This window comes from Giraffa tippelskirchi, chromosome 13 (assembly GCF_054371585.1).
Source record: "Giraffa tippelskirchi isolate mGirTip1 chromosome 13, T2T-mGirTip1v1.2.pri, whole genome shotgun sequence".
NCBI lineage: Eukaryota > Metazoa > Chordata > Mammalia > Artiodactyla > Giraffidae > Giraffa > Giraffa tippelskirchi.
In genome coordinates this window covers 26,384,353-26,410,927 of record NC_137287.1, presented here as the reverse complement: position 1 = coordinate 26,410,927, position 26,575 = coordinate 26,384,353, and the positions used below count along the sequence as shown (strand labels likewise).

General features: G+C 41.8%; 1 long non-coding RNA gene across 2 annotated transcripts in view; it reads left to right on the top strand.

The window, feature by feature from the left end:
• LOC145532044 (uncharacterized) overlaps positions 1 to 24,462 on the top strand; it is a 494,613-nt gene extending 470,151 nt beyond the window's left edge. For both annotated transcript variants that reach the window (XR_014072938.1, XR_014072937.1), the window contains 2 exons: positions 20,903 to 21,019; positions 23,079 to 24,462. This is a non-coding gene — a long non-coding RNA (uncharacterized LOC145532044). The remainder of the gene's footprint in view (positions 1 to 20,902; positions 21,020 to 23,078) is intronic.
• The last annotated feature ends 2,113 nt before the right edge of the window (positions 24,463 to 26,575 follow it).

Genomic DNA, 26,575 nt, shown 5'->3' with positions numbered 1-26,575 from the left:
CTCTAGAATCAGAGTTTCTAAAACAGAAATGAACCTTAAATATCACCTTTAGTTGCCTGTTAAAAATGCATGGGCTTCAAAATCAGACACACCTGGTTTCAAATGATGGCTTTGCCATGCAATAGCTATGCAACCTTAAAATTACTACAACTGCTTGAACCTCAGTTTCCTCATCTGTAAATCAGTGATAGTGCCTTTTAAGTCTCAAGGTTTTTTTATAATAATAACAATAATTTATGAAAGCACTTAGCATAGTTGCTAGCACACAGAAGCTGCACAAAACATGGCAGTTACTATATTTAAATATGAGAAATAAATGAGGCAATGGAGCATTTAAAAGATACTTCATTAATGAATGTTAAATGAATTACTGGATTTAAATATACATACCCCAGAGTGAAGATCACATACACTTACCTATTTTAAAAACCTTAACGAGTTCATATGTTTTATTTATTTATGGACAGGTGGCAGGAAGGACCTAGAGCTTTCAGAAGACAACATGGGGATGATAGGCTTTTTAAGTGAGAAGCAAAGTGGGGAGCAAAGTTTAAAAAGGGCCTAAGTGGGAAAGTGGAAAGATGCTGGTGACACATTTCATCTACCAGAGCCACTTGATTCAAAGGTAGATTTTCCTAATGTGGTCTTATGATAATATCAACATACCCAAGGTTAAATTTTACAATGAAGACCCATATACTAACCACCTAGTATCTAGAATTATTTTTAACTCTGTTTGCTTTATCATGGGCTTCCCTGATAGCTCATTTGGTAAAGAATCCATCTGCAATGCGGGAGACCCGGGTTTGATCCCTGGGTTGGGAAGATCCCCTGGAGAAGGGAAAGTCTACCCACTCCAGTATTCTGGCCTAGAGAATTCCATGGACTGTATAGTCCACAGGATCACAAAGAGTCGGACATGACTGAGCAACTTTCACTTTCCCTTCACTTTGCTTTTTCATATAACCATCCACGTATCAGCTCTTTATATATCCATCTTTCTTTTCTCCCACCCACCCATCCATCTAGCTTGTGTTTTATTTATTTATTCATTTTTGGCTGTGCTGGGTCTTAGCTGCTGAGAGGAAGAGCTGTTCCCTAGTTGTGGTGTGCAGACTTCTCATTTTGGTGGCTTCTCTGGTCAGCCAGCATGGCCTCCAGGGCACACAGGCCTCAGTAGTTGTGGCCCACGGGCTTAGTTGACCAATAGCATGTGGAACCTTCCCAGACTAGGGCTCAAACCCATGTCCCCTGCATTGACAGGTGAATCCTCAACCACCGGGACCACCAGGGAAGCCCTAGCTTGTGTTTTTGATGCATTTCAAAGTAAGTTGCAGACATCAGCATGCATATTATTAATATGAGTTCAACATTTATTTACAATTTTTTTCTTGTAAAATTTACATATAACAGAATGCACAATTTTTAAGTGTCGAATTAAGTGAGTTTTGATAAATGAATACTCCTGTGAACCCAAGAACCTATCAAGACATAACACATTTTTGTCATTCCAGAAAGTTCCTGGAATCTCTTTGCTATCAATCCCACTCCCTTCTCCAGAGACAATAACTGTTCCCACCATAGCTTAGTTTTGCCTGTTGTAGCTTCATATAAATGGAATCAGATGATACCTATTCTTTTGTGTTTTGCTTATTTCACTTAACATAGTGCCGATGATATTCATGCATGGGTCAGTAGCTTGTTTGCTTTGCTTATTGAGCAGCACTCCTTTGAATGAAGATACTACAGTTTGTTCATTGATTCTCCTTTTGACAAACAACAGTGACAGCTTTGGACTATTATGAATAGAGTTGTAGAGCTGCTGCTGATATTCCTCTGCAATAACTACATAGGAGTAGAACTTTGGGGTCATAATGCAGTTGTGTATCTAGTTTTATAAGAAACTGTCAGAACTTTTCACAAAGTGATGGGCCAATTTTATTTTCCCAGCACTGATAAATGAAAGTTAAGTTGCTCTACATAATTGCCAACATGTGGTATTGGCAGTCTTATTTTTAACTTTAGCCGTTCTGTTGGGTTTATAATGGCATCCTGTTGTGGTTCAAAGATATATTTTAATTTTTCCACATCTACTATTATTAGGAATGCATCTTACAATCTATGTCAGTATTTAAGTTGGCTTACATTTTGCTGAAAGTTTTCACTTTCATCTCAGGTTCAAAGGATTTATTAACAAAATAAGCCACTTGTTATATGCAAATAAACAATACAAATATTTATTAGAGAATTATCTAGCTTACTTCAACATACTAACATTAAAAGAAAAGAGAAATAGAAAGAGCAGAGTATACGTTATCAAATCGGGTTTTGACCAACATCCACACTTAAACAGCACTAGCAAGTCCCATGTCACAGTACATCTGGAGTCCCAGTTGGGAAAAGGACCCAGGCAGCCAGTCCGCTCTGTAGGTGAGACATCAAAGATTGAAGTTCAGGGTTCCTGCTTATAATCCCAGGGCTCAAAATGATACCATCATTAGTTCAGTTCAGTTCAGTCGCTCAGTCGTGTCCGACTCTTTGCGACCCCATGAATTGCAGCACGCCAGGCCTCTCTGTCCATCACCAACTCCCGGAGTCTACCCAAACCCATGTTCATCGAGTTGGTGATGCCATCCAACCATCTCATCCTCTGTCGTCCTCTTCTCCTCCCGCCCCCAATCCTACCCAGCATTAGGGTCTTTTCCAATGAGTCAACCCTTCGCATGAGGTGGCCAAAGTTTCAACTTCAACATCAGACCTTCCAATGAACATCCAGGATTGATCTCTTTTAGGATGGATTGATTGGATCTCCTTGCAGTCCAAGGGACTCTCAAGAGTCTTCTCCAACACCACAGCTCAAAAGCATCAATTCTGCGGCGCTCAGCTTTCTTCACTGTCCAACTCTCACATCCATACATGACCACTGGAAAAACCATAGCCTTGACTAGACGGACTTTTGTTGGCAAAGTAATGTCTCTGCTTTTAAATATGCTATCTAGGTTGGCCATAACCTTCCTTCCAAGGAGTAAGCATCTCTTAATTTCATAGCTGCAGTCACCATCAGCAGTGATTCTGGAGCCCCAAAAAATAAAGTCTGACACTGTTTGCACTGTTTCCCCATCTATTTCCCATGGAGTGATGGGACAAGATGCCATGATCTTAGTTTTCTGAACGTTGAGCTTTAAGCCAACTTTTTCACTCTCCTCCTTCACCTTCATCAAGAGGCTCTTTAGTTCTTCTTCACTCTCTGCCATAAGGGTGGTGTCATCCGCATATCTGAGGTTATTGATATTTCTCCCGGCAATCTTGATTCCAGCTTGTGTTTCTTCCAGCCCAGCGTTTCTCATGATGTACTCTGCATATAAGTTAAATAAGCAGAGTGACAATATACAGCCTTGACGTACTCCTTTTCCTATTTGGAACCAGTCCGTTGTTCCATGTCCAGTTCTAACTGTTGCTTCCTGACCTGCATACAGGTTTCTCAAGAGACAGGTCAGATGGTCTGGTATTCCCATCTCTTTCAGAATTTTCCACATTTTATTGTGATCCACACAGTCAAAGGCTTTGGCATAGTCAATAAAGCAGAAATAGATGTTTTTCTGGAACTCTCTTGCTTTTTCGATGATCCAGCGGATATTGGCAATTTGATCTCTGGTTCCTCTGCCTTTTCTAAAACCACCTTGAACATCTGGAAGTTCACGGTTCAGGTATTGCTGAAGCCTGGCTTGGAGAATTTTGAGCATTACTTTACTAGCATGTGAGATGATCTGTGACCAAAATGCAAGCCTGGTTTCATGTTAATGCTGTTTGTTTTGTCTTGTAAAACTTGGACTGTAGCTAAGCCTGGGGCTTGGTTGGCCTGGCCCCCTCCAGGGGCTCAACAATCTCAAAATTCCTCCCCCATCTTATCTAAGGTGCTGCAAGTCTTGCACTCACAGCAGGCAGTCACTCCCAGTCACTTCCAGTCAGGGCAGTGTCCAGGCAGGTTAGAAGCAAGGTCTGAGGCCTGCTCTGCTTTATCTCTGAAGCCTAAACAAGACTATTTAATTTCCCTAACAGCTCATTGCTTTTCATTCTTTTTTTTCCTACCCACCTCCTAAAAAAAAAGGTCTCAATAAATCCATCATGCTTGTTACAATCCAGAGCATCTTTTTTTGAGGAATTCCCATCCTCAAAAAACTGCTGTCGTGTGCTCCTACACAGGGAACCACCTTTGTAGTGTTGAGTACAGTATAGCAAGGACCTAGAACAGAGCCGGGCACACAGTATCTGATGAACGAATGAATGAATGGTAAGTCCTAGCATTAGGCCACTTTGAATCTTTTGGGCCTTTGACTAAGCCTGAAGATTTGAGAATGGATGGAGTCTCTATTATATTCCCCAGGAGACCTCTTTGCTGATTATTTCCTGCAACACAGATATCCAAAGGAACACGTATAATGAATCCCAAGTCAAATCTGTTGAAGGTCAAAAGGCCTTGACTTGATGGGAAGTCAAGCAAACTTCATGTAGACGTTGAAAACTCATGTCCGTGTTTCTGGGACCACTCAGTCAGTACTTGGAAATGCTCAAAAGAGTAGGAAACTAATCACTTGGTTTTGATCCATTAGCTCAGCTGTAATGTAGCAGAGCTAATGCAGTCATAGGCAGCAGACAGCTTCTCTGGCAGGAAAAAAAAAAAATAGAGTGCCTTTCACTTTTGCAATGAAAATTAAATTTGAAAATAATTCCCTGCTCTTTTTGGAATATTACTGTGCTATTAACTAGGCTAAGATCATTAAAAGGTAATGGCATGAAGTCACATGCATCATTATTTTAAGAGAGATTGAATGAAAATATACTGTCGATCTTTTCTGCTTCTTGCCTCATCCCTGGCTTAATAGGCATCGGTAGGGACCACTGTGAACATATATTTTCATATAAAGTTATGGCTTTGACCTTGAAGAAGGGAACCTGGGTCATTAGAAAATGGACTGACAGCCCTCAGGACTTAACTTTCTGATTTTTTTAAATCAAGTTTTCATTAGTACAGAATTAAGAGTACCTCTCAAAATCTGAGTTGCCTAGAAAATGGGTATAAAGTTGGCTTGAAAGAAGCACTTTATTCATTGTTATTTTCAGAAAAATAAGTCAGTGGAAAATTACCTGGACCTTGTTACAATCACTGGGACCTATTTACGTTTCACTGAAGTTACAGCTTCTATTGCTTTTCAGCCTTTTGGCTAGGATCAAGTTCAGTTCAGTTCAGTTCAGTCGCTCAGTTGTGTCTGACTCTTTGCAACCCCATGGACTGCAGCACACCAGGCCTCCCTGTCCATCACCAACTCCTGGAGTCCACCCAAACCCATGTCCATTGAGTTGGTGATGCCATCCAACCATCTCATCCTCTGTCGTCCCCTTCTCCTCCTGCCCTCAATCTTTCCCAGCATCAGGGTCTTTTCCAATGAGTCAGCTCTTCACATGAGGTGGCCAAAGGATTGAAGTTTCAGCTTCAACATCAGTCCTTCCAGTGAACACCCAGGACTGATCTCCTTTAGGATGGACTGGTTGGATCTCCTTGCAGTCCAAGGGACTCTCAAGAGTCTTCTCCAACACCACAGTTCAAAAGCATCAATTCTTCAGTTCTCAGCTTTCTTTATAGTCCAATATTCACATCCATACATGACTACTGGGAAAACCATAGCCTTGACTAGACAGACCTTTGTTGACAAAGTAATGTCTCTGCTTTTTAATATGCTGCCTAGGTTGGTCATAACTTTCCTTCCAAGGAGTAAGCGTCTTTTAATTTCACGGCTGCAATCACCATCTGCAAGTGAAGTTATGGCTTCTGTAAAGTGTTATGCTAGGTGCTCAGTCACGTCCAACTCTTTGTGACCCAAGGACTGTAGCCCACCACACTCCTCTATCCATGGATTTCTCCAGGCAAGAATACTGGAGTGGGTAGCCATTCCCTTCTTTGGGGAATCTTCCCAACCCAGGGATCAAACTTGAGTCTCCTGCATTGCAGGCAGATTCTTTACCATCTGAGCCACCATGGCTTCTAAAGTCCTGGGCAAATATAAAATCAGATAGACACTTTGTCCCATTGAAAACTTAGGACATTTTACTGGCTACATGGCATATCCTATATTCAGAATGTCTAGGTGGGAGGAAGGGTTGGGAGTTTTGATTCTGAAGAAAGGCTTTCATGAAGATATTATGAGCTCAAATGATTAAACTTCTCACACCTCCTCCTCTCCAGCAAACTCCAGTAACTATCTTCATGACAAACAGTGTTGTGGTACAGGAACAGAATCAAGAGTGACTGCAATATTATTCTTTTTCCAGAGAGCTGCCCCCATGCCTGAGTACATGCATCAGACAGAGAGAAATAGGGTGTTCTTCCTCTTCTCTCCTGGAGTTGGGAGGAGTTCTTTAATTGGTTCCCAGGCCTTCAGAAATGTTTATTTAACACAGGTATTCAAACTCCTTTATCTCTGAAGGAAAGGAACACAGAGAAAATCTACAAACAAAATGCTCTCTAATGGTGTCTAATGGTGTCCATGTATGGACACAGGTGCGAAATCTGAACACTTTATTCTCCTTTCATAGTGAAAGTGAAAGTTGCTCAGTCGTGTCCAACTCTTTGAGACCCCATGGACAAATACAGTCCATGGAATTCTCCAGGCCAGATTACTGGAGTGGGTAGCCTTTCCCTTCTCCAGAGGATCTTCCCTACCCAGGGATCAAACCTAAGTCTCCCTCATTGCAGGTGGATTCCTTACCAGCTGAGCCACCAGGGAAGCCCATTCTCCTTTCAAGTTCACTATCAAATCTTGATTTGATATCAGGACTGTATCAACTCTATATGAGACCTCCATGTAAAATTTACTATTATAATCTAACAGGTTGTAGTTACTTATATGTTTATTTCCTCCTATGACCAAAGCAAATATTTTCATTGAGAAGAATTTGGAGAGTTCAACAAAGTGTTAAAAAAAGTTAAAAGTCTCTATAATGTCACTTATCAGCAACCATTGTTACCATTTTGGTGTTTTTATCTTCAAATTCTCCACCCCTGTACACCTTTTAGGTAATTTACATAATTGTGAGGATACCCTATGTATGGTTTCATTTGTATTCTTTTTTCTCTTTATTTTTTTCCCCCCTTCATGTGCTTGCATGATGAAGTTCCCAGGTCATTAAAAATTCTTCATGAAATCTAAGTGGTCTTTTGAACTTCATGCTTCATTTTTTAATGGTTATTTATTTATTTATTTGGCTGTGTTGGGTCTTAGTTGTGGCACGTGGGACTTTGCTTGCATCAGGTAGGAACTTTCATTGCGGTGCATGGACTCTGCTTGTGACACATGGGCTCAGTAATTGAGGTGCACGGGCTCAGTTGCTCCAAGGCATGTGGGATTTTAGTTCTCCAGCCAGGGACGGAGGAACCTGGGTCCCCTGCATTCCAAGGTGGATTCTTAACCAAGAGACCACCAGGGAGGTCCCGTGACCTGTATACTTTATTTAGGGAGTTTTGCATAATTTTATCTGCACACACAAATAAACATCATGTCATTTCTTTAGGGTTTCAGTCATACACTAATGGGAAATTCTCAGCACTTAAAAAACCACGCTAGTGATCTTTATTCATTAAAGAGCTTGTCACTTAAGACAGGGCAGAATCTCTTACAGACCTTTCTCCAGTAGAGTTCTTTCCCCAGACAAAGCTGGATTTCCAAATCAGGGAAGTTTTTAGACTGGAGAAGAAATGCCTTATCTGGAAGACCTAGAGGGACCCTGAGGCAGAGAGCTGGGGTCCAGGACTGGGCCTTTTGGGTCTGCCGCCTGGCGCAAACAGGAACGAGATAGTTTTGGACACATAGTGCACGATTATTAGCTGCCTCTGGGCAAAAATCAGAAATCAACAAATATAAATCTTTGAGACTGTATTGATTGATTGATTGAGGTAACATTGTTTTATAACATTACATAAATTTCATGTGAGCAAAATTATATTTCTACTTCTGTATACACTATAGTGTGCTCACCACAAGAAATTTAGTTTACTGTTTCACACTCCCCCCTTTCCCTCTAGTAAACACTACTCTGTTTTCTGTATCCATGTGTTTTTGTTTGTTTGTTTTGTTCATTTATTTTGCTTGTTTTTTGTATTCCATAGATGAGAGAAATCATCAGGTGTTTCTTTCTCTGTCTGACTTATTTCACTAAGCACAATACCCTCTAGATCCATCCATGTTGTTGTGAATGGTAGGATTGCATCTGTTTTTATGGCTGAGGGGTATACCATTGTATACATTTATCACATCTTTATCCATTCAGCTGTCGATGGGCAGTTGGGTTATTTCCAGATCTTGGCTACTGTAAATAATGCTGCAACAAACATAGGGGTGTTTATATGTTTTCAAATTAGTGTTTCCCTCACGCCTGTTAGACAGACGATTATAGTATCAAAAAGGCAAGAAATAACAAGTGTTGGTGAGGATATGGAGAAAAGGGAATCCTTATGCACTGTTGGTGGGGATGTAAATTGGTGCAGCCATTGTGGAAAGCAGTATGGAGATTCCTCAAAAAATTAAGGATTGAATCCAGCAATTCCACTCCTGGGTATTTATCCAAAGAGACTGCTGCTTTGATGCCGAGGCAAAGTCCCCTGCTTTGGAGTCGGAAAGATGTGGGGTCTATTTCCAATTTCACACAAGCCATGTGTGCTTAGGCAAGTTGTTTGATCTCACTTTTCTCATTAAAAAAAAATACAGGAAAGACAGTAATACCTACTGTACGTGATTGTCGGGAGTTAGCTAATGTATGCTAAGCTCTTCCTGTGCCATCAATAAATGATCCTTGTTGCTGTTGTTTAAGATTAAGATTATTATGATCCTTTCCAAGTTTACCCCCGATGGAGACATTTGAGCTGTGTTATACACAGTGATTAAATATATAAGCTTTGGGATCAGCCTTTAGTTCAAAGTCAGTTCTAGCATGCGCCAGCATGTGCCCTGGAGAGCTTGTTTCTTAGCCTCTCTGAAGGTCACTTTACTTCTATTAAGAGTGTGTGTAATGAAGAGTTTCTTGCTGTGAGGTTGTGAGGGTGGGATGATATTATCTTCCGTAAGCAGAAGGAAGAGTGATATTTCCTTTAATAGAGTTCACTGAAGTAGAAGGGGTGGACTTGTATGTGTGCTAGGGACACAGCTGTAAAAAAGGCAAGTACGTCTGCTCTGAGGAAGTTTACTGTATTTGCAGGGGTATTATTTGTATGTTTGCATTGTTGCACATCTGTTCAAATGTTCAGTTCTGACAAGCTGCACGACTTCTCAAAAATCTGTGGTTGGCCTTCCGTTTGAAAGATAGGCACATTGAGTAGACTATGTATCTTATTCACAGGCAATTAGGACATCCTAGTGGGGACTCTGATGGGGGCAGGACAGGGCACCATGGGAGAACATAGGACCCAGGAATTAGATGATGGGAAAGACTTCAGGGATAAGTGACAGCAACACTGAAAACACCTCAGATTCTTCCCTGCAGAGCTGTTCGCAACCTCAAGTAGTTGTGGAGCCTCCATCGCTGATACAGATTCCCTGATGGATCAGAGGGTAAAGAATCCACCTGCAAGGCAGGAGATACAGCAGATGCAGGTCGATCCCTGGGTTGGGAAGATCCCCTGAAGGAGGGCATGGCAACCCACTCCAGTGTTCTTGCCTAAAAAAATCCCATGGACAGAGGAGGCTGGCAGGCTACAGTCCAAAGGCTCACAAAGAGTCGGGCGCAATGAAGCACACACACACAAGTAAATTTTAATTTTGTTTTCAGGATACCCTTTTTCAGAAATATACATTGTTTCTGGATAAGTGTCTTTCTCTCAAGAACAAGATCAGTAAAGAGAAAAGACTTGTCTAAAACTGTGACTTGGCTGAGAAGCAATGGCTGCATTAGAGGATGGAGTAAATATTCCAAATGAAATATTCATGGATGCAGGAAATAGGATCCGTGCTTAATAAAATGATCCTGTTAATTTCCAGGGTTCCCCCCCAAACTGCTGTTCCTCTCTGCAAATTATGCCCCATCACCTCTCCCATATGAGCACTAAAATATATAATTAATGTTCATTGTTAATAATACATTTCTAATTTCCAGTTGCAAAAATATAGCTTTTCCTTCTCTTGGAGGATCACCTATATTTTGTCATTAACGTTTTGTCATAAGAGGGAAGAATGATTTAAACAGACAATAAATCGACAGGCAAGCTGCTGCTTGGATTTGGGCCAAACTCTTTGGGGAAGGGCTTCATTTATCACCCAGGACTTGGCACAGTTCTTCTGCTGATTTATGTGGAAGGAATGAGAGAGGATACTGTAGAGGGGTCTTGGGGCCCCAGAGGATTCATAATAATAAATAGAGTACCTGGAGGACCAGCTGTCAGAGTGATTCCAGCTGAGAGGGGAGGGGGGGATGAAATGTCTGACTTTTGTTCCAGTTCTTGAGAATGTCTGGTTCGGTAGTTCTGTGTGTTCAATGGCTACAGCACATCTCCACTTGGATGTCTCATTAGCACAGGACACTCGGTGCAACCCACACCAAATGCTTTTTCCTCAAAGTGTTTTTCTTCCTTTATATCCTGGTTTCTTAAGCCAAAGACCTGGAGATCATCCAGTGACCTCCTGCTCCCTGTATCCTGCATCCAAACCATCACAATTTCTTTCAAAACACTCCCTCTTCCATTAGCTCCATGGCTTCCCTTGTGGCTCAGCGGGTAAAGAATCCTCCTGCAATGTGGGAAACTTGGGTTCGATTCCTGGGTTGGGAAGATCCCCTGGAGAAGGGAAAGGCTACCCACTCCAGTATTCTGGCTTGGAGAATTCCATAGACTGTGTAGTCCATGGGGTCGCAAAGAGTCGGACACGACTGAGCTACTTTCACTTTCCGTTAGCTCATTTGGTTCCTACAAAAGCCTTCAGATGCAGGTGGGGCAGGATCTTTATCTCCTTTTTTTGAATGTAAGAAACCAAGAAGCCCACCCATAACCACACTGATAGCTAATGACTGTCAGGAGTTATGAGTCAAGTGCATCTAACCAATGGTCCAGTGTTCTTCCCAGAACCCCTCTGTGGATCAGGAACCCGTTTCCTACTTTCTTCCCCACTTCTCTACTTTCATGCTCTATATGCCCTTCTGGGTCCTCATAATTGCTCATGAGGACCTGCTGTGTGGAATTCTTTTCTCCCTCAGTAAGAAAAACACTAAGACTTGTCACCATCAAAGCTTATCTATCCTCTTAGGGGTCTTTCTTGAATTGATTGATGTGATGATTTCAGGAAGGTAGGCTGACAATGATTCAGTGAATTAATTTCCTTCCCTAGGTAACATATTTTCATAGTGACATCTGCCCATACCTCAAACCTGTGGACTCCAAATGTTGATGTTTCAGTCCTACCCAGGGAGAAAGATGATCCTGGAAGCCTGGTCAAGGCAGGCCTGGGATGGAGAGTTAATAGATTAAGACTTATCTCAGGCACATCAGGAAAATGAGCATCTTTAACCTTGACCTTTTGAGGGAAAACACAAAACATTGACATTTCAAGAGTGATTGTGTCCCTTTTTGAAAACACATTCCACTTGGCCCAGTCTCAGGATGGTGATGGATGAATGACTTCAGGTCTTCCATTTGTGGATCAATTTGTTGCGTAGTACACATTCTTGCATATAATTTCATTCAGGCTGCACAAAAATCTCTTTTGTGGGACTTCTTCATGAATACAGAATCTGATTCAGAGCCGTTATGTAACTTACTCAAGATCACACAACATGTCCAGGGGCCAGAATCCAATTGTTTGGATTGCTAGATACACAGTGTTGAGGGGAAATCAGAGTCTGGGGGTAACAAAATAAGAGACTGGAATGGTTAGGACTCTAGCAGTAAATCCAGATACACCTGGTTGCACCACATATGAGCCATGAGATCTTCGGAGGAACTAATTAATCTCTAAAGCCTCTATTCCTTATCTATAGAACTGTGATAACATCAACAACCCTCCTTAATTTTAACCTTGCAAATGTATAAGGATCCCCAGTTAGTGTAGCTGTGAGAATGCTTGTGGACTGTGAAATGCCATGCAGATGCCTGGGAGCAAAAATGTAATCAGAGGAATTTTGTTTCTTCAAATGGAGCAGCACTTGGTGTAGGCATTTTCCAGCAGCAGGAAGGAAGATGAAATCATGAAGACCAGCTTTTCTAGGGCCTTGACATTATGTCTGTTAAACTATTGTGGCTGCAAGGAACAGAAAGCAAGTCTAAGCAAAATGGCAGCTTATAGGAAAATGTGGGAGCATCTCAGGACACCAGTGCAGATGATTTGAGAATTAAATGGACAGAAGCTCGGGTACAGTTGGAAGAAATGGTGGCATTGGGGTGACAGAGCTGGTGGCGCAATGACTCCCTTCTACATGTCAGACTCCAGGACACCCGCATTTCCACTCCTCCTCTCAATATTACTCAAAGATGCTCTTTTGTTTTCATCTCCTGCCTAGGTCAGGAATGGTTTTCACATTTAGGAGTAAGCACGAGATGGATTGTTAATAACTCCTTTCAGCCTTAATATCCCTTTATAGATTAAGATACTGAGATGAGAATTCTTCTGCAGAAAATGTTTATTTTTGTAACATGATTGAACTTCTACAGGGGGTCTGAGGCCCCTATTTGTTGAAAACACCAAGTGGCCCTCAGAGTGTCTGACTTTTCTTAAAGGTGGTTCCTATTCCTTTCTCTGTTGAATGGCCCCATCCTGTAAATAGACCTATCTGGCTCTCCAGCTCTGAGATTCTGTCCCCTGGATGGACTTGTATGGATTTGGAGCCCTCCTTCCCTGAATGAACCAGTTAGCCCTCAGAGGATCTCCACCCCAACTGTCTGATTGGACTGGTTTAGTAATCAGAATGTCTAAGACCTTCCCATCCTTTGATGGACTGTTCCAGTCAAAATAATGTCTGAGAATGAACTTGTCAAGCACTCTTAAAGTCTGAGCCTCCAGTCTCCTGAATAGAATGGCCTCGTGCTCAACTTGTGTGATTCAAGTTTCCTAGAGTCCTTATGCTCCAAAGTGAAGCATCTAACTCTAGAGGCAAAAATGCCCTAAACTTGGTAAAGGGGGCTTGTTTTCTGATGACAGTGACTTACTTCCAATGAGCTGTCCTGCAGAGGACGTTGTAGGAGGGAAAACTCTTATTTTAAGACATAGCTGATTCAAGTGCATTTCTTTTCTCCCTTGAAACTTCCATGAAGCAGCTTCTGTTTGGGGCTGTGTAGGAAAGCTTTCTAGTGGTTCCCTTGTATGGGCCTCCTCATTGGCTACATCTTTGCTGATGTCTGCTGTTCAGCAATTTATGTGGAAATTAATGCATTTGGGCTCAATTGTGGCTCTTATTTCCTACTTTATACACAAATATACTTGGTCTTTTGGGGGGTGTTCTCTAGGGATGATACAATATAGGAGTTTATACATAAAACTCTCAGAGAAGCAGGCAATATTTTTGTTGTTGTTGTTCAGTCTTTGCGACCCCATGGACTTTCCTGTCTTTCACTATCTCCTGGAGTTTGTTCAAATTCATGTCCTTTGAGTTGGTCATGCTATCTAACCATCTCATCCTCTGTCACCCCCTTCTCCTCCTGCCCTCAGTCTTTCCCAGCATCAGGGTCTTTTCCAATGAGTAAGCTCTTCACATCAGGTGGCCAAAGTATTGGAGCTTCAGCTTCAGCATCAGTCCTTCCAATAAATATTCAGGATTGATTTCCTGTAGAATTGACTGTTACTGTCTCCTGGCAGCCCAAGGGACTTTTAAGAATCTTCTCCAGCAGCACAGTTCAAAAGCATCAATTTTTTGATGCTCAGCCTTCGTTATGGTCCAACTCCAATATAGGAGTTTATACTTAAAACTCTTAGGGAAGCAAACAATATTTTTATCCATCGACGATAAATCCCAACCCTTATCTCTCACTGGTTGCCAAAGTGAGCCGAAACCCAAACAGATATTATAGGCAAGGTTTCTACTTGTGCCCAAGTCTAAAGTTCTTCAGAAATTCTTTGGGAGTATTCCTGGAAGAGTGGCAGCATGTATTTTGGTACCAAGTGGCCTGGTTTTTGGATCCCAACTCCTCTCTTTTTCCAGAGATATTCTGTTGTTGCTTTATTTTTTAATCTGCATTACACATAAACCTTCATATATCTTATTTTGGAAGAATCTTATGTCAGACAGCTTACTTGGGCAAAAAAGAATTTTGGTAAAGGGAAGTGAGGGGACACTAAGAAACAAAAGGGAAGCTGGACAAGCAGGCTCAGGGAGCTGAGACCTGGGGCAGTTGTAGGACCTAGGTCACAGCAACGAATGGACCCACTTCTCAGGGCTCCAGTGTTGGTCTCCAAGGGGTTCAGGTTTTTGTGTTGGAAGATGGTTTTGGTATTTGTGTTTAATTGGCAGGAGCAAGATTTTGATTGGCTTAGATTAGAAGTGTGACCGTTTGGGGTAACTTTCTTAAGATGGTGCATTGAAAAAATTAAGGTAGTATACTGACACCAGTGATGAGACTATAGTCAAAGCTGCTAAAATAACCAGGACCTCAAGATGCATGAAAAATGATCCAGTTATGACACCATATTTTTGTGCTCATCTCTCAGCAAGAATCAATTTTATCTTTGCCCTACTTCTCATCCTACCCCCCAGGTTTACCTGCTACTCCCCTTTGCTGATCTAAGAGTATAGCAAGGCCTTTCCATGGTTTGGACCAGGCATCCTCTCTATGCCCAGGGCTGAGTGGAAATACCTGATGGACATTCCCACCAAGATGGTGTGGGGGGAGTGGTTCATTACAAGAAGGCTGAGATGATGTGACCATGGATGCTGGTGGGGACCAACAACCACCAGGACAACAATAACAGAGAGGTCATGACAAAAGAATTTTCTGCTAACAAGCTCCCAGACCACTGATCTGAGTATTCATACCAGATATCCCAAACCATTGGTCTGGGCCATTGGTTCTTCAAGTGTGGGCCCTGAATCAGTAGCATCAGCATCACCATGGTACTTGCTAGAAATGCAACTTCTCAGCCTTGACCCAGGCTTCTGAATCAGAAACTGTGAGATTTGGATGCATGTTGATATTTGAGACCTAGTCAGTCACTCAGGATGGTAAGCAAATGTTCAGAAACTCCTTTACTTCTCTACTTCCTTCATTATTTGCTTTCTCTTCATTTTCCCTCACCAGTTCTATACTCTTGGCAGAAGTACAAGTTGAAACTTTTTTGAATGCAACACTCTCCCTAACCTCATAAGCATTTACAAGATCAGTTCTCCTGCAAGATTTCTGTATAAGGCTTACCCCATTGGCCCCAGAAATATTCTGTTATCAAGGGTGAAGAGAATAATGTCATATCTCAGTTTCCAAAGGAGTCTGTTGTTCTCAAAAAAGAGAGAAAAATTAGACATAGGCTTAGGGATTCAGGGGCTTCCCTGGTAGCTCAGACAGTAAATAATCTTCCTGCAATGCAGGAGACCTGGTTTGGTTTCTTGGGTCAGGAATATTCCCTGGAAAAGGGAATGGCAACCCACTTCAATATTCTTGCCTGGAGAATTCCATGGACAGAGGAGCATGGTGGGCTATGGTCCATGGGGTTGCAAAGAGTCAGACACAATTTTCAGGAGTCACTTTGACAGATATGGTTTGCAAAGTGCTACCAAATTGCTAGGCAGAATGAGTAAGTGTGCTCTTTATTGCTAAATTTCTAAGAACTTTTAATAAGCTCAAGAAAATTCAGAATCTCCAAGAAAGCAACATAATATCTAATGTTACCCAAATCTATCCAGCCAGGGAATATATTCTAGGTGGAATATTATCTTAGAAAATATCCCAAGACACCTGCTGTGACTGTACCTCCCCGGCCCAAATTCTTTCCCCAGTAGGGGGTCCTGGGGAGTTTTCTGATGAGCATGGTATCACTGAAACTTGACATAAGGATGGAAATTAAATCATCCATCATGAATATTTAGTGCTTACATTCCAAATTAGTGAGTGAATTCACTGACTTGAGAGTCAAGAAATTGGGGTTCAAGTTCTGGCTTCTACTCAGTTTCATCAGTTCTGAGGATTTGGAGATGAGGGAGTTGGCCAGCATTTCGAGGTCTTTGTGCAGTTCTGACCCTCCATGAATGTTAAAATTCTGAAAGAGACTATCATATTTTATGGCATTTCAATTGCAGCAATTTATCTTTAACATTCGACTTTCCTTTTTATGACCATTACCATCTGACATTTGGAGCACTTTAGAACATTCCAATACAGTCTTAGCACCCTTTTACCTCAAAAGCAAATTTCACCAGACATCTTTAATCGCCTATTTCTACTTGAGAGCAAAATAAAGTAAAATTTAGACTGAAAATCTCTGACCCGAAGCCCGGAAGAGACTGAATTACTTGATACTTTTTTCCACAATAAATGTCAGTAGATCAGATCATGCCTCCTGGTTACCAGCTGAGTATCTGAGGGATTATTTGATCCCACTGCTGGTTTGGGTTGGGTCCATATCTGATAGGACCTGACCAGTGGGGACTGGTCTTGCTGATGCCCCAGCTGACCCATATCAAGTCCTCAGAGGAGATCCATGGCTGTTGACTTTAGGAAGAACAATTGATGGGATGTCTTCTCGGAGTGGAACGGGATTGTGGAATTATCTCTGCTTAGGAGTCACATTGGCCTAGTTTGGTACCTACTTATTGGTCCTGGCTATTCCCAGGTGGCTCAGTGGTAAAGAATCCACCTGCCAATGCAAGAAATGTGGGTTCAATCCCTGGGTTGTGAAGATCCCCTGGAGGAGGAAATAACTCACTCCGGTATTCTTGCCTGGGAAATCCATGGACAGAGGAGCCTGGTGGGCTACAGTTCATGGGGTCACAAAGAGTCGGACACAACTGAATGACTGAGCACGCACACACTTACAGAGATGAGCATGTAGGAACATGAGTTTTAGGGTCAAGTACAGTTCAGTTCAGTTCAGTTCAGTGGCTCAGTCCGACTCTGTGACCCCATGAACCAAAGCATACCAGGCCTCCCTGTCCATCACCAACTCCCTGAGTCCACCCAAACCCATGTCCATTGAGTTGGTGATGCCATCCAACCATCTCATCCTCTGTCGTCCCCTTCTCCTCCTGCCCTCAATCTTTCCCAGCATCAGGGTCTTTTCCAATGAGTCAGCTCTTCACATCAGGTGGCCAAAGATTGGAGTTTCAGCTTCAACATCAGTCCTTCCAATGAACACCCAGGATTGATCTCTTTTAGGATGGATTGATTGGATCTCCTTGCAGTCCAAGAGACTCTCAAGAGTCTTCTCCAACACCACAGTTCAAAAGCATCAATTCTTCGGCACTCAGCTTTCTTATAGTCCAACTCTCACATCAATACATGACCACTGGAAAAACCACAGCCTTGACTAGATGGACCTTTGTTGACAAAGTAATGTCTCTGCTTTTTAATATGCTGTCTAGGTTGGTCATAACATTCCTTCCAAGGAGTAAGCATCTTTTAATTTCATGGCTGCAATCACCATCAGCAGTGATTTTGGAGCCCAGAAAAATAAAGTCAGCCACTGTTTCCACTGTTTCCCCATCTATTTGCCATGAAGTGATGGGACTGGATGCCATGATCTTAGTTTTCTGAATGTTGAGCTTTAAGCCAACTTTTTCACCCTCCTCTTTCACTTTCATCAAGAGGCTCTTTAGTTCCTCTTCACTTTCTGCCATAAGGGTGGTGTCATCTGCATATCTGAGGTTATTGATATTTCTCCCGGCAATCTTGATTCCAGCTTGTGCTTCCTCCAGCCCAGCGTTTCTCATGATGTACTCTGCATATAAGTTAAATAAGCAGGGTGACAATATACAGCCTTGGCGTTCTCCTTTTCCTATTTGGAACCAGTCTGTTGTTCCATGTCCAGTTCTAACGGTTGCTTCCTGACCTGCATACAGGTTTCTCAAGAGGCAGGTCAGGTGGTCTGGTATTCCCATCTCTTTCAGAATTTTCCACAGTTTATTGTGATCCACACAGATTCCAATCCTGTCTCTGCTATTTATAAATTGAGCTATCTTGATGATGTTTATATATCTTTTCAAACTGGTGGCAGAGAAATGAGTGTTCTGGAATGCTGGAATGCTAAAGGCAGCAGATTTTTTTCAGGGAAATCCAAGAACTGACTCTGCTTTTTACCCCCATTACCCTTCATGAGGGCATGGCCTGACCAATACTGACTTGAGTTTGAGAACCAAGAAGACATAGTTTTGTTTTAAAGAATGCCATTAAATGGAGAACCATAGTTTGTCAGTGAGAGTTATTTTGTGGTTCTGATATGCAACTGGTATATAAAAATCAAGAATTTTTAACTCTTATAAAAAGGAAACTTTCCAAACCTAGTGCATGTAAATGTGTACTTTCAGAGAATTTAGGGGCCAAAGGAAGCTAAAGTGAGACAAGTTATAATGGCCCCTGTTCTGTGTGGCCACCTTGATACATTTCTGCATCTTTAGCTAAGTAAGTTAGTTACATCAATTAGGACAGAGGGAGTAAAGGTGGGAAAGAAGGAAATTATATATACATTTTTTCCTCTCTCATATATATATATATATATATATATATACATATGTATATATATAAAGAGAGAGATTCTCACAAACCATAATCCACCTTAAATGCTCAACTTATACGTGGGAATATGAATACACATTGTAGCCGACATACATATAGTACAGCCCTATGTGGCCCTGTCTTTCACAAGGTACCTATGGCCAATTCATGTTGATATATGGCAAAAACCATCACAATATTGTAATTATCCTCCCATTAAAATAAATTAATTAATTAAAAAAGAAAATATAATTGAAAACAAACCAAAGCTTCATTCAAACTCTTGAAAAATGACAAAGGAGGGAATAAATTCTAACTTCATACCTATTTCTTAAAACTTTTCTCTCTTTTATTCTGTTTCAGCCTCTCTCACACTTAGGAATGACTGCTTACCAAACTGTCTTTCTTATTCCTCTTTATTTCCCCAAATATTCTTGATTTATGACCTAGGAGGCCTTTCTATTTTTCTTCCTTCTCTTGTATTTTAAGGTTATTTTAGTGCATATCAAACAAACCTCTCTTATTTCTTTAGTTTTCTTCCTTATTTTAGCATGATTTGATTACTGCCTGTGTTGGTCAGGTTTCTCCAGAGATACAGAACCAGTGATTCTGTTTATTTGGTAAAATCCAAATAATGCATATATTATATAATATATATGTAAGAGAGAGGCTGTAAGGGATCAGTTCACACAATTACAGAGGCTAATATGTCCCAAGATCTGCAGTAGACACCCTGGAGACCCAGGAGAGCTGACGGTATAGTTCCAGTCTCAGTCTGAAGGCCTGAGACACAGGAAATCCCACCGTGGAAATTCCAGTCCAAACATTAGCGGCTCGAGACCCAAGGAGAACCAATGTTTCACAAGTTCAAAGGCCAGAAAAAAACATTCTCTCAGCTCAGAGCAATCAGCCAGGAAGAAAGTGAAGTTGCTCAGTCATGTCTGACTCTTTGCGACCCCATGGACTGTAGCCTGCCAAGCTCCTCCGTCCATGGGATTTTCCAGGCAAGAATACTGGAGTGGGTTGCCGTTTCCTTCTCCAGGAGATCTTTCCCACCCAGGGATGGAACCCGGGGCTTCTGCATTGTAGACAGACGCTTTACCGTCTGAGCCACCAGGGAAGTCAGGAGGAGTTCCCTCTTATTTAAGAGAGAACCTACCATATAGCACAGGGAACTCTCCTCAATGCTCTGTCGTGACCTAAATGGATTGTTGTTGTTCAGTCACCTTGTCATGTCCTACCCTTCATGACTCCATGGTTTTCATGGGGTTCTCACAGCAAGTATACTGGGGTGGTTTGCCATTCCCTCCACCAGAGTTTTGTCAGAACTCTCCACTATGATATGTCCATCTTGGGTGGCCCTGCATGGCATGGCTCTAGCTTCATTGAGTTACACAAGCCCCTTTGCCATGACAAGGCAGTGATCCCTGAAGGGGTCGACCTAAATGGGAAGGAAATCCAAAAAAGGGAGTATATGTAAACATATAGCTGATTCACCTTGCTGTACAGCAGAAACTAACACAGCATTATGAAACAACTATACTGCAGTAAAAACAACAACAACAAAAGGAGAAGAACAGCTTTTTTGTCCTATTCAGGCCTTTAGCTGATTGGATGAATGGTACCGCATTGGGGAGGGCAATCTACCTTACTCAGTCTGTGGACTCAAATGTTAATCTCACTGAAAAACACCCTAATAGACATCTCCAGAATGTTTGACCAAGTATCTGGGCAACTCATGGCCCAGCCAAGTTAAATTAACCCTCATGCTGCCGGGTAGACCAAATCCCATGTACTGGAGAAAATCTTTCCCCCCTTAAGAGGCAGAGAGTGGGGAGGAGACAGATTGCAAGCATAACTGAACATCTCTTTCTCTCATTCCAGTTCAAAGTGTAAGTGTTAGTCACTCAGTCAAGTCTGACTCTTTGAGACCCCACGGACTGTAGCCTGCCAGGTTCCTCTGTCCGTGGAATTCTCCAGGCCAGAATACTGGAGTGGGTAGTCATTCACTTCTCCAGGGGATCTTCCTGACCTAGGGATCGAACCCAGGTCTCCTGCATTGCAGGCAGATTCTTTACCATCTGAGCCACCAGGGAAGCCCCTGTTCAAATGACCTTGAACACCATGACCTAAAGAGCACCGTGAGAATTAGAGATGATGTATGTAAAACAGCCAGTGCATAGTATACGGCAGGTGCTCAGAAGGAAGCTGTATTGTTCGATTATGCTTGGTTTCTCTTAGGTTCCTACAGATGCTCTTATGCTGTGTGTGAGACAATCCATAAAAGTAAAGAAAAAAAAACCCAGCGAGTCTGCTCTCCAAGATGTGCCCACCCCCTCCAGGTGGTTGTGCGGATAAGTGAGTATTAACACAGCTTAATGCATTCCCCTGGCAAACAGTGGATCATCCTGTCCCGTGCTGGGACAGCATTAGGCCCTGTGGGTACACACAGAAATAAGAGAAGGCCACTTCCCTGGAGGAACTCATTTTCTGATAGAGAAGATTGTCTGGTAAACAGATTTTTTAAAACGTGAAAAGTGCTAATTAGAGAGAGATGCAAAGAGTTCCCAGAACACAGAAATGGAATGACAAAATCTACCTGTATACAAAACAAAGAGGCTTCAATTTGGGTTTTAAAGGATTTGGGTTCTTCATAAGAAGTAAAGGGAAGAAGAATAACAATTATTTCGCCTCTTATTTGTTAGGCACTTCAATGTCTTTCCAGTTTTCATCAGTTCAGTTCAGGCACTCAGTTTTGTCTCTTTGCGACCCCATGGACTGAGGCACACCAGGCTCCCCTGTCCATCACCAACTCCCAGAGCTTGCTCAAACTCATGTCCATCGAGACAGTGATACCATCCAACCATCTCATCCTCTGTTTTCATGCCCAACATTTTTCATTTAATTTATTCCTAGTGAAGACCCCTAGGAAATAGATACTAATGTCTTCATTTTATAGATGAAGACAAGGAGACTCCGAAAGGTTGAATGATTGCCCAAGTGTACACAGCAGGGGGGAATGAAGCCTAGATTTGAGCCAAGGATTTTCTGATTCGATTCCTCTGGAGGGGAAGGATTGCAAAGACATAAAGATGTGAAAAAGCCTGGGTACACTTTCAACACATTTTAGGAGCACATGACCAGGGGGCACACTGCAGGAAAGTCACTCTCCTTTAAGATGTGGCCATTGGTGATGGGGATGGAGAATGAATTGGGAAGAAGGCGCACGATGGGTGAATGGGGTGGAACACGGATGGGGACAGAGGTGGTGACAGGTGTGGGGAGAACTGAGGCTCTCCGACGTCTCCATACGTGAAGGTATGGGTGGGGTCATGATTATAAAGATGTGACATTTAGAGTGTGGGGTTCACAAGGACCTTATTTCGAACCCCAGATCTGCAAGCCACCAAAATTTAGGCAAATGACTCAACCTCTCTAAACCCCAGCTCCCCCAACTGTTAAGTTTGGATGATTGTGGTATCCAACTCAAATGAGTGTTGACAAGGAAAATAAGACAATGTGTATGAATCGCTTAGTAATGTGCCTGATAGCTATTAATTGCTCAATACATGTAATTGTTATCATGACAATTATTCATTTTCTTGGCAGCATTTAGAGCCATTTTTCTAGTGTACCTAACTTAGGGAACTTTGAGGACAGTCATCATGCATTCTTGGTGGGTTCTGTGTGTGTATCTGCTCAACCACATGCTTTAGATACAGCTGTGCTTTCCAAGGGCCCCTAGTAATTTATGCCAGGCTGCTGGTCTCACAGACTATTTATGTTTGTTCTGCTATCATAGAAGGCCTGCCTCTGCTACTTGGTCATTTTTGCAAGTCATATACAAGACTGATTAAAGCAAACCCATGTACATCTGCGTCTATAAGGCAGGCGGAGGTGGAAGCAGTCGTCATGATTGTATGTAGCTCTCCACCTAGGCATGAGGCTGAAGTTGCTCACAGGACCCCAGCGAGAATGCAGCCTCGGTTCCCTGGAGTGCAATGAAATAGGTTGCATTTGCCACATGCTCAGTGTCCAGGGCCCAGGGCCACAGTCCCATGGACCTGTGTGCAGATCTTCATATGGTTATTTACTGTGTGCTCCTGGGGGGTTTCCTTGCATTCTCTGAACTCAGTTTCACTACCTGTAAAATGGGGATGACATTCTACATCTCATTGGGAACTTGTGTGAATTCAAATAAGATTATGTGATTAAAGCATCAAGCACCTAGCATCTGTTACATTTTAAATAAGTGAAAACACTGCACATTCACCCACTAGACTTTAAATTCCAAGGGAAAGGAACTACTTTTCAATATCTATATTCCCAGTGTCTGTCACATAGTAAGAACATACTTATGTTTGTTGAATGAATAATCAACTAAGTAAGGTGGGCATTCTTTTCTCCTATTATACAGATAAGAACACTGAAACTCAAGGAGGTGAAATAGATTATCCAAGTTTACCCAGTTACCGAGAAGAGATCTGAACTTGATTTCTAGAGGACTCCGAAGACCACATTTTTTTCTCTGAAACCTGAGTCTTGGTTTGGCCAGATTTTAATGAAGATTAGTGTTTAATGTCTTAATCTCTCTCAATTCTGCTTTCTTAGAGAGATGCTAGTAAGAGTAACATTTCCTCAACATCTGCTATGTACCAGGGGCTGTGCTAGATATTTTATGAACGTTACCTTATATAACTTGCAAAAGTGACTCTTTGAAGTAAATCAATGTTCCCGGTGGCCCTTTGAGGAAAGTGAGGCCTAAATAAGTTGCCTAGTGTCACAAAGCAAGGAAGCAAACAAAGCTAGGATTCCACCCCCAGCTTGTTAAATGCCAAGCTGATTTTAAAAGCCTCGTCCACATTCTTGTTTGTTTTAGCCAGACAGAGTTCTGGGTGAAACATGGGTAGAATCTTTGAGATGAAGGATTCTAGCAGACTTGTTACAAGAGCTCAGGCAGACAGACCCAGAAAGGCAGGTGCTGAATCAGAATCCACATGTATGTGAGGGTGGTTTCTCCCACTCTGATCTCACCAAGACAGAGCTGAACTCCATTTACCTGCTAGGTAATGGATATGTCCTACGGCAGAATTATTTATTTAAACCATCAGGTGCACAAATCAGATTTCAGTTGCCAAGAAAAGTACATTGTTTATCTATTTCTAGAGAAAAGTCAGAGAGTATAAACCCTGATTAACAATTCATACAGGAACTTCCCTGGCACTGCAGTGGCTAAAACTTCAACTTCCAATTCAGGGGCTGCGAGTTCAATTCCTGATTGGGGAGCCAGGATCCCACATGCCTCGCAGCCAAAAAACATAAAACAGAAGCATTATTTGTAGCAAATTCAATAAATACTTAAAAAATGGTCCACATCAAGAAAATCTTTAAAGAACAAAAACAAAAATTCATGCATATCTCACTATCATCCACCATTGTTGCTGCTTGGAAGTTCCCAAGGAGAATGTGGGGGTTTTCCTTGATAGGAAGAAGTCCTTGCAGAATACTCTAATGCCTGGAGAGTACTATAATTCAGGATACCCAAGATGTTTTGCTCTGAGAATTCAAAAAGATAATAGCCTCACATTGATTTACTCTTCCTCCTTACTAAAAGAACTTCAGTTTTGTTCAGGGCAGAAATGTAGCGAAATAAAACTACTGATTTCCTAGATTCCTCTGAAGCTAGGAGTAGGCGAGTGAAATAGGTTTGGCCGAGGAGATGAAAACAGTTTGCTGGATGGAGCCTTCAGGAAAGTTTCTGCTTTCTTGATAAAAGGGGAGCGATGTCCCTTAACTTGTCACTCTTTTTCTCTTCTAGTTTTGTTGAGATATAATGGACACACAGCACTATATATGTTTACAGTGTGCATAATGGTTTGATTTCCATACATTATGAAATGATTACTACATTAAGTTTAGTGAACATCCATCATCTCCTATAGATATGATACTGAAGAAATAAAATATATATATATATATAATTTCTTTCTTATGAGAATACAGGATTTACCCTCAACAACTTTCATATACATCAGACAGCAGTGTTAATTATGTTTATCATGTTGTATATTATGTCCCTAGTATATATCTTATAACTGAAAATTTGTACTTTTTGACCACCTTCATACAATTCCCTCAGCCCTACCCCCCTCATCTGATAACTACAAATCTGATATGTTTTTCTGTGAGGTTTTTTTTTTTTTTTTTTTTTAGGTTTTTTTTTGAAGTATAATTTACCTAAAACACTCTACTAGTCCCTGTACCAACATAGTGATTTGATATTTCTATACATTAGTGGTTATCTGCCACCATATGAAGATATTACTTATTGACTATATTCCCCACACTGTGCATTTCGTAAGTGTAGCTCATTTATTTTGTAACTGAAAGTTAACCCATCACTCTTACTACTACTATTACTAAACACACACACACAGACACACATAATCATGTACACGTGTACACATTTCCTGCTTGGTGTTACCTACATTTGGTTATGATGCCTGAAACAGAGAAGTCCATGAGGGAAAAGCTTAGAGACCTGCAGAGATGCTGGTCTGAGACCCTTGACCACTGAACCAATGTCAACAATCTTCTTGTTATATGAAGGAGGGACGTATCTGTTATTCGGCCATTCTATTACGTGTAGCTGAGAGCATCCTCAAATGAATTATATGGATTTGTCAAGGCATGTCCTGTTAGACCTACCACTTATAAGAGAGTGTTGCCTGATTTTAAAAGTAAATCACTAGGGAGTGTCTATAGTGGGGGATGGGGGAGAAACAAAATAGCCTGGTCTTCCTCTCCTGAACTGGTCTCAAAGTTTTATTTTTGAGTCTTTTAATGAATCTAATTTTAAGGAGAGAGCAAGGCTCCCTTCCTCCCTGCATTATACATCAGGGAACTACAAGGTCAGTGGAGCACAGAATAGGCCCATGAAGGAGAACTCTGACAGTCTCTCATACGGATGGAAAATGTGGGGACATTGATCACCCTTTTAAAAGATGTGGATTTCCCAGAGGGAAGGCAATAGGCTTTTTATTTGAGGATGATGGATTCAGAAACCAAGCAGCATGGTGGAAGGCAGGCATAAATAAAGATGATCATCTCTGAGGTGGATTCATCAACTTAATCCATGAAGACAGCCTGGTTTCTGTGGAACTTACCCCTTGCTTGCTGTTTCAAGTGAGGGTTGTAGAGCTGTCTAAACCACTGAGACCCAATACGGTAGTTGGAGTGGAATTGCCTTAAAGGGGTAGCAACTGATGAAATGTACCTCTTCTGTTACTGACTCTTAAATAGATTTGGCATCTCTGCGTCATTTGGAAACCCTGACAAGGCCACCCAATACAGTCGTCAGGGTCGTGCACTGTACAAAGCCAGGGGGGTACCAATTGCATTGTATGACCATATGTGACAGCCCCATGGGACGTGCCCGGTCACTTTAGTTGTCTCTGATGCTTGTTCCAGCTTCTCTGGCACCTCTTCTCTGGCACCCACCCTTTCTCCCCATTTTCATTAATTCATCTTCCAATTCAAATACATATTTTTGAGCCCTTACTCTGCTCCAGACACTTTCTTAGGGACTGAGAAAACATTAGTGAAAAACCGACAGACTGGCCTGTTCTTGTAAAGCTAATTCTTAATGTGGAAGATAAATATTAGGTCAGGTGGCTCAGTAGTGAAGAATCGGTCTGCAATGCACGAGACCTGAGTTCGATCCCTGGGTTGGGAAGATCTCCTGGAGAAGGAAACTGCAATGCAACCCACTCCAGCATTCTTGCCTGGGAAACCCCATGGACAGAGGAACGTGGCGGGCTACAGTCCAAGGGGTCACGAAAGAGTCAGACACGACTTAGTGACCAAACAACAAACTCAGAAATAAATATACATTTGCAAAGATGATTATCACAG